The following is a 10,523-nucleotide window of genomic DNA, read 5'->3' on the forward strand; positions in this document are numbered from 1 at the left end:
GGAATTTTGCCATGGAAGCCATTGTTTTCTAGAATTTGGAGATCTTTAAGATCTGAAATTGACTAAGGAAATTAGCAACTAAAACCACCACAAAAAATTTGATTTTCAACGCTGCCGAGAGTCAAAAAGTTGTGACTGAAAGTTTTCAATGGCAACTCTTTGCCACCGTCAAGTCGTTACTATTGCGACTAATGCTAAAGGGTGCCTTCAATGATAACCACATATATTGCTGCTAAATGTGACTTTTGGCAAAAGTGGCCAAAAAAAAATAATGACATGTTATCAAACACTTGACACATCGTGCCATGTCATCCAACCACATCGCCCACCCACACCTACCATGTGTAACGCCACATCATCCGTCAACTTGCCACCCACCACATCACCTCTTCACTACCATGTATCACCACGCCATCACCGCCTGCCATGCCGCGCCCCATTACAGCATAATATTTTCACCTCCCAAATGCACCTTCGCCAAACCCATGACCACATGTTGCAGTGTCAAGCCTCTTGCCATATGAGCTATGATCAAATCCCATCTTTTTGTTGCAAAATGAAATATATGTAACACAAATGTTTATTAACACATATATGATATAAATATATAAATATTAATGTACAAATATGTTGAATTTACCCATATTGATGTATATGTTAGTATTAATATTAAAATGAATATATATAAATATAAAATATAATATTAATATATAATGACATGATATTTATGACATTATTTTTAAATAAATTAAATATATAAATTCAATAAATTATTTATTTATTTTTTCCCACCAAGACTGTTTTATTTATATTCAGTGGGTAATATTATTTAATATATTAATTTAAAATAAAAATATTATTTAAAATTAAAAAAATCCTTATTACGTCATATGTATTTTTTATTGCTTTAAAATTTATTTTCCATCTAAATTAATTATATAATTTCAAGAATTTATTGGTAAGTTTTTACCGTTTATTTTCAGTTTGTATTATTTTTTATTTCTTAACTATTAATTTATTAAAAATTGTAGAATAAATGCATGATTTATATTGATATTTCAAGATAATACTAAATATAATATCATATAAATATATTAAATATATTTTTCAGACAAAAATATGGCTATATCTAATTTATCTATAAGGATATTTTGATTAAGGTGTAAGGAAAAAATATCATATCATCTAAGGATAAATTTATTAAAATCTTATAGGTTTAATTATATGATTCATATTTATATTTCAAGAAGTTCTATATAGGTATAAAAAAATTAAGAAAATTAGTTAATGTAGTTTTTTGTATGAAAACATGTGTTAATTTCTTTAAAGTACGCCTATGGTTATTTTGCATTAGAAACCATCTTTTGGTTAATAATTCTGAATATGTGCAAGGAGAGTTTGTAAAAAGAATAATAAATTCAAGAAACAAAGTAGATTGAGTCTTATGTTTAAAACAAAAAACAAATTATTATACTAACTCCTGTACTTAAGATCAGGGGTACTATTCTCTAACTAATTGTCTTCTTTTCTCTTGAATCAGAGCTTTTTGTTCCCTTTTTCCCTGACATGTGATTATGAAAAATTGGATGGAAACATATACACTCTATCGCTGCATATTTTATAATTAAATAGGTGTAGATTTAAAGATATATTTGATTAAATTTATGAATATTTATACCTATTGAATTAGTTTATTTTATATATCAAATTATTAAACAATTATTTTTAAGTATATACACCAGAAGAAATTAAAGTTGGACCATTTTCACCTTGGCTATATATACTAGTTTAATAAAATATATATATTAGTGATCATTCATTTTAAATTAAATTATTAATTTAAGCACAAAACCTTTTAATTATCTTATTTTTTTTCTTCATGATACAATAACACATTTAATAATTTGATATGTTAAATGTCATATTTCAAAAACCAAAAAAATTATTATAATTGGTGATAAAGAAATGACTGATATGGCTACTGAACATCAAACTTTCAATAGCAACGGTTATAGTCGTCGCTAAAAGTATCACAGTCAGTGATGACTATTATTGTCGTCGCTGATAGTCTCGCTACATAGTCGCCGCTAAAAGTTGCCACTTTTAACGGAGACTTGAAAGTTAGAATTTTAGCAGCAACTTTTAATGTCGCTGGAGAAAGTCAAGTTTCAGGCGCTACTTTTTAGAATTGTTGTCAAAAGTCATTGTCAAAAGTCTTTTTTTTTTGTAGTGAATTATTTGAAAAAAATTGAGAATAGTGAGATTTTCAAGATTGGAAAGTGATGATGAGTTTTGACTAGAAAAATTGTTGTTTGAGAGGTCTTGCAAATCAAGTTGTGTAAGGTTCCTTAAGGATGGTGGAATTTCTCCAATGAATTGGCATGATGAGAGATCCAATAAATTTAATGATTTCATATGGCTAAAGGAATGGGGCAACTTTCCTATGACATTTGGGTTAAAATACAAATATCTTTGTAGTTGGGGAAATGAAAACATATGTTCATCCAAATTGCTTTGCAATTCAGCTTTACTAATACGAAGAAAGACCAGAGATGCACTATAAAAAAACAGGGTATTAGTGATAGAATTTAGTGACGAAATTTTATTTCGTCACTAATCCATCGCTAATCACACACAAATTCCGTTACTAAAATTAGCGACAGAAAATTTTATTCGCTAAATTAGTGAATGATTAGTGACGAAATTTTATTTCGTCACTAGGTTAGAGACGGATTAGTGATGGAATTTTATTCCATCACTACATGCTGTCACAAGTCTGTTACTAATTTTGTTTTAAATGATTAGTGATAGAAAAATTCTTTTACTAATTTTCGTCACCAATCCATCACTAACTCTCATTTTGTGACGGAAATTAGTGAAGAAATTTTTCCATCACTAATTTCCGTCGCAATTCCGTTACTAACCCATCGCAAAAAAATATAATATAAATATATAATAATTATTTTTAAACTTATTATTAAAATAAAGAGAATATATCATAATTTTTAAATAATATATTATATAAAAATTAAAAATTAAAATATTATAAAATAAAATAAAATATATAATTTACTTATTATTTATTAAATATTTGAATAAAAATATAAATTATTAGATTTTTTACTAAAATATAAAAATTAAATTCAAATAAATAATAATATATATTAAATTATTTATATAATATTTATATAATATTTATTTTTGTAAAAGAATTTCGCAGGTGCTTCTCAGCTCAACTGACAAAGGCTTCCGCACGGGCGTAGGAGGTCTTAGGTTCGAACTAATACTTCTTCACAAATTGACTCAATTTGTGACGTGGCGGCACATGGACGAAGAGATCATGTGGCAATATGGGCGAGACAGAGGAGTTGGTGAGGCGTCAGCCATTGATGACGTGGCAACTCATAGTGATGAACACATGGCGACGAAGTGGTATTTTAAATTTACAAAATAAAAAAATTTAGCAACGGAAATTAGTGACAGAAATTTTTTGTCACTAATCCATCGTTAATTAGTGACGTCACTAATTATTTAGTGACGACGGAATTAGTGACGGAAAAAATTCTGTCACTAATTTCGTCACTAATCTGTTGGTAATTTTGATTAGTGACAAAAATTCTGTTACTAATTTGATGTTTTTTACGAGGAAAGATTCTTTAATAGGTGACTCAAGGGTATTATCCACGCCACTTAGCGAAATAACCTTTATATGAGTGGCAATTCTTGTGAGTCTCTCCCAAGTCTTTTCCTTAAGAATGAGATAATTCAAATCCTCATAGAGGTGAAATGAAACCAATTTGTGAAGATGAGAAATCTGAGATGGAACTTCACCACTAAAATTACAAAAAAACCCAAGGATATATAGGTGTGTTAAACTTACACGTTGAGAAAAATTAGATGGTATTTGAGACCCCTAAAAGTCATTGAAACGAAGGTCAAGCCTTTGAAGAAGGCTAAGCTGGAAGAGAGAACTGTTGGAAGGAGAGCCAAAATGTAGAATATGAAATGGGTAGAAAATGTAATCTGGTTCTTGTTCAGTGACAATAGTCAAGAGTTACAGACGGAGCTCTTATATAGAGCTGAAACTTAAAGACTCAAGATGACTCGTAAGTAAGCTATTTTGACTATTTAACCAGACTGACAACTAAACCATAACAAAATCTAAACTGTATTCTAATAAAGACTTTACCATGAAGTCGCTTACAATAAAGATCAAGGTCAATGACGTAACCCTATGGATTGCAGGTGACCCCATCCCATAAGCAGCTATTCGTACCATTTTTCCAAGTTGATCTCTTGGGGTATGATATGATTTCATACAAATCATAAATCTCAGAAGTGAAAGAAGAAGGATGGGGTTTTTGAATGGACAATGAGTTTTTGAAGTCTAGCAAAGCTGAGCTTTGTTCAGAAAAACATGATGGGAACGCAAAGGAATAATAAGAAGAGAGAGACTTGGAGACAAGTTAAAGAATATAACACTACGATAAATTCCTCATTTGTATGTGAATGCGAATTCTGGTTTGATTGCTGCAACAAGTGAAGAGAAATAGCTGCTGTATTAATAATTATAAGTGAATGGAAAAGCTGGGCGAGAAGAAAAAACTAAAGGAAAATCTTAAATCTGTATCTCTGCAAGCAGTGTATCTAAAATGCCTTTTATTGGCTTGATTGATCATATTCTTCTCCTAGTACTTTCAGTGTCTTGCTGTTTCGATTTTCCAATCCAGATCAAAAAATTGTAATAAATATCTACAAAATACAGCTAAAGGAAGAATGAGTCCATTTATATCTGTGCACGCCAACTGGAAAAAAGCATTAAAGAGGCTTCACATGGTGACGTGTGTATCCGGTTTGTGACATTGATTTTAATTCTCAAATTTTATTCCATATTTTTAATACATTGTCCATATATAGTAAGTATGTGATTTATGCTCAAATTCATGACAAATTGACAAGTACTAGAGGCTCGTAAATAATTTTCTTGAAGAAAAATTTAGCATACAAACACCCACATATGTCAGGTAATGTCGGAAAGAACTCTAAAAAATGTTGCCAAAAGAAAAGCTTATAACTTGAATTTCAACTGTAATAAGTTAAATGTCATTTTTTGCTATCAACGCTAAAAGAAAGTCACACGCGCGCGCGCACAAAAGATCGAAATTGTACAACTACTTATATTAAAAACAAAAAAAAAACTAAAATTAAAACTGAATTATCATTGAATTTTATGATATACTCGACTTAAATAAATTACTAAACCATAAGGGCCAATGAACACGAATTTTCCCATATCCTTCTGACCTCTGATTTCCAAGAAGTTCCCATTATTACTAGTTCATCTCATTCACATTAATACAGTACTGGAGACGAAACAATATTTTTCCAAGGAAAAGTGACATTTATTTAGTGTAAAGTAAGATTGATTGATCGCTTAAGGAACTTAATAATTAAACATCCTGAAATAGCCAAAGTTATTGCTGGAAATTTTTAAGAACTATTCTTGGTTCTTTTTGAAATTATAATTTGATCTTTGTATTTAAAAAAGAAATAACATCAAAATAAACTCTTGTTTGAAGGACCAGTCCCCCAGCGTTAGAAAGCAGCATGCGAACCAACATGAATTGACCGACAAAGTCATAATCCATAAAAGAATTTGAGTTTGGTTTTTTTTTTTTTCCCAGGGAAAGGAGTGAGAGAAGGTAGAGGATATTTTGACGGCCCAGCATGCTGCTGAGTCTCATATTGAGAAATTTCACAAGTGTTATGGGGTTTATAAGTTTAATGGGCTCTCCGTCCTAATAGACTAGTCTTTTAGAATTGGGCTTTCCCCTTGGGTTTATGCTCATCACATTGGTGCTTTCATTAAGAGTCGCCCAACCAGAAAGGGCTACATGCGGAGGATTCTGACTGGTAAGAAGACCGAGTGAAGTGTCGTAGAATGGAACCGCCAGGGACGTCGGCTCTCAAGAGGGGTGCTTTGTTATGAGTCCCACATTAGGGAATTTCATAAGTATTGTGGGGTTTATAAGTTCAATGGGCTCTCCCTCCTAATAGGCTAGTTTTTTGGAATTGGGCTCTCCTCTTGAGCTTATGCTCATCACACATGCCCAGTCAGCATCCACATAAGCAAAATAAAAAGTGGTAATACCACATAAGCATAACTATGTTAACTTTAGATCCAAGTCTTTCTAAAACTACAAGGACCAACATTTCAAATGGAATAAACTTGAAGGACAAAAACACCTGTTTTAATTTTAAATACAAATTATAAGGACCAACAATTATATTGATTTTTTAAAATAAAATCTTGGCGAGTTGTTAAGGACTCGGATCCCTTCAATTGATGTTCTCTAAATTGATTTTTTTTTCCTTTGGATATAAAACTGCATGCCATTAGAATAAAAAGCAGAGGGTACAAGAAGAAAAAGACCTACCCCCTTAGCCCCAAGAAACATAGGTGGAGGGTGATTTAGAGTAAAAGATTCCCTTCTAAGCTATGGGAGAATTTTACTGACTGGTCAGCAATTAAAGGAAATTAATAATTGATAATTAGATCGTGCTCTAACTGTGTTGAGGCGGCAGTTACAAATTTGGAGCCGGAAGCAGTGAATCGCCAAACACAATGAAGACTTTTGGGAAGCCGTTATATTTGACTAGAACAGCCGCAATATCCGATCAATTATTGTTGTGTTTGGATGTTAGAATTGCTACCCTCAGTCTTAAATATAAAAACCAATTAAAAATTTAATTTAGTTTTAAATATAAAACTTTAATATTTTATCTCCTATCTTTATTCATTTTTTCTCAAAGTTGTAACAGCTGTCGTAACACGTGTATAATTACTCATTTTGAAAACAAAAAATAATTCTCTAAAGACTAATACAATAGATAAGAGTTAGTCAAAACATGTAAGTAATACTTCTTTAGTCCTAAATATAAAATCCATTTTACAGTATAAATTATATTGTAAAATAGGTCTTATATTTAGAACCAGAGCAGTATTATAATAGAAAGAATAAATCCTAAGAATGTCCCTTAGGCTGACCCTTGACTCGGCTAAAGAAAGGGTGATACTGAGAGCTCTAAAAATGTTGAAGCCAGTCATTATGCACCAAGTGACGGCTATAGCTCGTGGTATAAAACAATCTACCCTCCTACAATCACATCTCAGCACAACCCAGTCCGGTTCCATATGCATTTTAATAGTTCAATCTCATACAATCCAGTATCCATAAAACCATTCTCACATTTAATACTCATTCAGCATCAACAATAAAATCTCAAGATAAATAATTCATGCCCACTTAGCTAACAAATTTATCAAAACACAAAGTTCATAATTTTATTTCATACTTTTGATATATAAAATATCATAACATATAATGATAACATTTATAACATCAACATATACTTATAATATCACATCAATAAGCATACAAGTTAAATTAGAAAGTAATTACCTCAAGTTCTTAACATAAAAACTAATTTGAGAGGATTTAAGACCTAGTAGCCCATACCATGTTCACTCTACAATAATAAAGTTATAAACATATATTAATAAGAATGCTAACTAATATAATAATAAACAGCCAGTGGCTAAATTTCCATAATTAGCTCACTTAAAAATTGTTTAGAAAAAATGACAATAATTCCTTTTTTCCTCTAATCATCCTTCCAAATCAAAATTCCTAGAACTTCTCAACTCTATTTCACTCATTAAAATTATTAACAAGAATAATTCTTTCAAAACTTTCAAAAATGTCCAAAAAAGTGCTTGCTTTAGTTCATAGGAAAATAACGATGTATCAACTATTTTCCAAATCATCATTACAATCATATTTCTTTCTTCCATCAATCATCCCTCACTCATTAGAATCATCAAATTACAACATTCTCCCTAGTTTAATTCAAAACACCTAAATTTTACTAGTTAAAATTCCTCCAAAAATAATCAACATTCATGTTCCAACAAAATCCTAAAAATCCAACCATTAAATCTTTAATATAACCTTCAATGAACTAAATTAAGAGTTTAAGTTCGGAATTAATAGCATCATTACCACAAATTACAATTTTCCTACCTAACCCTAACTTAAATTTCCTCAAATTAACTATTGAATTAAAAATCTAGATCATAGGACTCCTATTCTAACCCCCTAGGCTCCAGTAATATCACAATAATAAATTAGAAGCCTTAAATATTCAAAATCTAACAAGCACAATTTTTTTCCATGTCAACTGTGACGACCGTTCTTCCAAAACCCATTTAGATTAAATCCAACAATTTATTCGAAAGATTAACCATGATAGAAAAGAAGAAATCTTAAAATTTTAAAATCATTATCATGGTTAAAAGAAATAAACATATATCACGAGCAACGTCGATAAGTAACTTGGGCCTTGGACTTCCAAAGTCCAGGAATATCATTCAACCCTTAGCCCAAATAAAACTCATACTTTCAAAAGAATGTCATGTGCAAAGTCTTAGAGACCTCTGGCCTTCTAACGGCTCTCTCATCAAATAGCAGTAATCAAAAGTATTAATTTACAACATCAGAATAGATGAGTACTATGTGGCAATATATAAATACTCATCACATGACAAAAAGGAAGCTATACAAAATAAACTTTATAGCTAAGCCTCCGCCATCTTCCCCTAGAGCTATTACTTGAAAATGTTAAACCACGAGAGTGAGACAAACGTCTCAGTAACCAACTTTTCAACTCATCATACATATTAACATGTGCATGTGAGGTGTCAAGTAGGACAATCATTAATTCTCAAGAAATATAGATATATCCATAAAAATATAATTTCAATCATTCAAACCTTCACTATGGGGGCCAACACACAAGCCACAAAAGTGTATCCCTCACTATAGGGGATAAATCAGACATATAGGTCTATCCCTCACTTTGAGAGACGAATAAGAAGCCACAAAGGCTTATCCCTCACTTTGGGGGACGAAGGAAGAAGCCAATCAATGTGTACTAATAGCGGCCTTACCACGTGGTAGAATAGGGCTCAATCCAAAATCCAAATAACAACCAATCATTCACAATATAACAAAAAAATATCTCAATCTTTTCTCAGTATAATCCATAAGATATAAATCGTATATCTTTCCAAACTTCTCAATCACAATTCCAAAAATCCCACAAGACAATTTTTATAGCTCAAAAAGTATAACATATCTACTCGAGTTCCAAATAACAAATCACTATTATAAAATAGTAAAATACTCACAAACAATATATTAGCACATATAACAAGTGGAAAGTGGTTACCTCGTGCCAAAGCAATAGTAAGGATTACTACAAGGTCAATCTTTTGCTCAACTAATAATTAATCTACACAATTAATATAAGCACATATTAATATGAGCTAATTAATTAATAATTAAGCTTATATATTAGTTAAATTCCTAATTTAATTTAATTTTCATTCTAAATTCTCACAATTCTCATAACCCAAAATTAAGTACTTTGGAACTAACTTGTAATCTTCTAATAAGCCAAATTATTTATTTACATCCTCTAGATTATTTACTTCAATAAAAATATTTATTCAATATTTCTAAATATGAAATTATTATATTTTAAATTTTAAACATCCCATTTGAAGTTTAAACTTCAAAACTAAATCATAAAAAATTCAATAGTACCTCAAATATTTATATATAAATAATCTAATCAAAATTTTAATGGCATATATATATTTTTTCATAAATAATAAAATTTAGCTAAAATAATTATTTTAAAATCTTTAGTCACCTAATAAATAAAACTAAACCGATTAAAATCTCAATAACATGTTAAACAGTCCAAATAAATTATTTAACTTAATTTTAACCGGTATAAATAAGATATATCTCATAAATAACATATTTTTAATTAAAAATTAATTTTTAAATACTAAAATCAACAAATAGACAAATCTAAATTGGTAAAAATGATCTACTATAACAGATCTATAATACTGTGGTTAACACTCATCAAAACTAAATACTTGCTCCAAACTCTATATAAAAAATTTTCTCTAAACAACACAAAATTACTATCATTAGATAGATCTGACTGAGTAGAACAACTTTTATAAAAGAAGTTTTATAATTATAAGTAGTTTTACTTACCAAAATGATCTGTAACTTTGGAGAAAGAAACATGAGAGAGAGCAACGCTGTGACTGGGAGAGAGAGGAAGGAGGAGAGCAAATGACGAGGGGCAGTGGTAAAAAAAAAATGTTGGGGTAAACTGAAGTTAAAAACCCTAGCTAAAACGAAGAGAATAACAGTTTAGAACCTTTTTTTTAATTTTTAAATATTTAAATCCTTCAAATAAAATTTAAGATGTCACATCGACAACCCAGAAAAATAAATTAAAGAGAAAAAAGCAAGATAAAATAGGATGTAAATAACTTATCAAGATATCTCAAATGAGACCAAGCAATCCCCTTTTCTCCTCTCAAACTCCCCCCCCCCCCCGGCCCCCTCACGGCACTCGACGAATGTGTGAGGAGA

This window comes from Neltuma alba, unplaced genomic scaffold (genome assembly GCF_004799145.2).
Source record: "Neltuma alba isolate B1F8T4 unplaced genomic scaffold, ASM479914v2 tig00012485_pilon, whole genome shotgun sequence".
Taxonomy (NCBI): Eukaryota; Viridiplantae; Streptophyta; class Magnoliopsida; order Fabales; family Fabaceae; genus Neltuma; species Neltuma alba.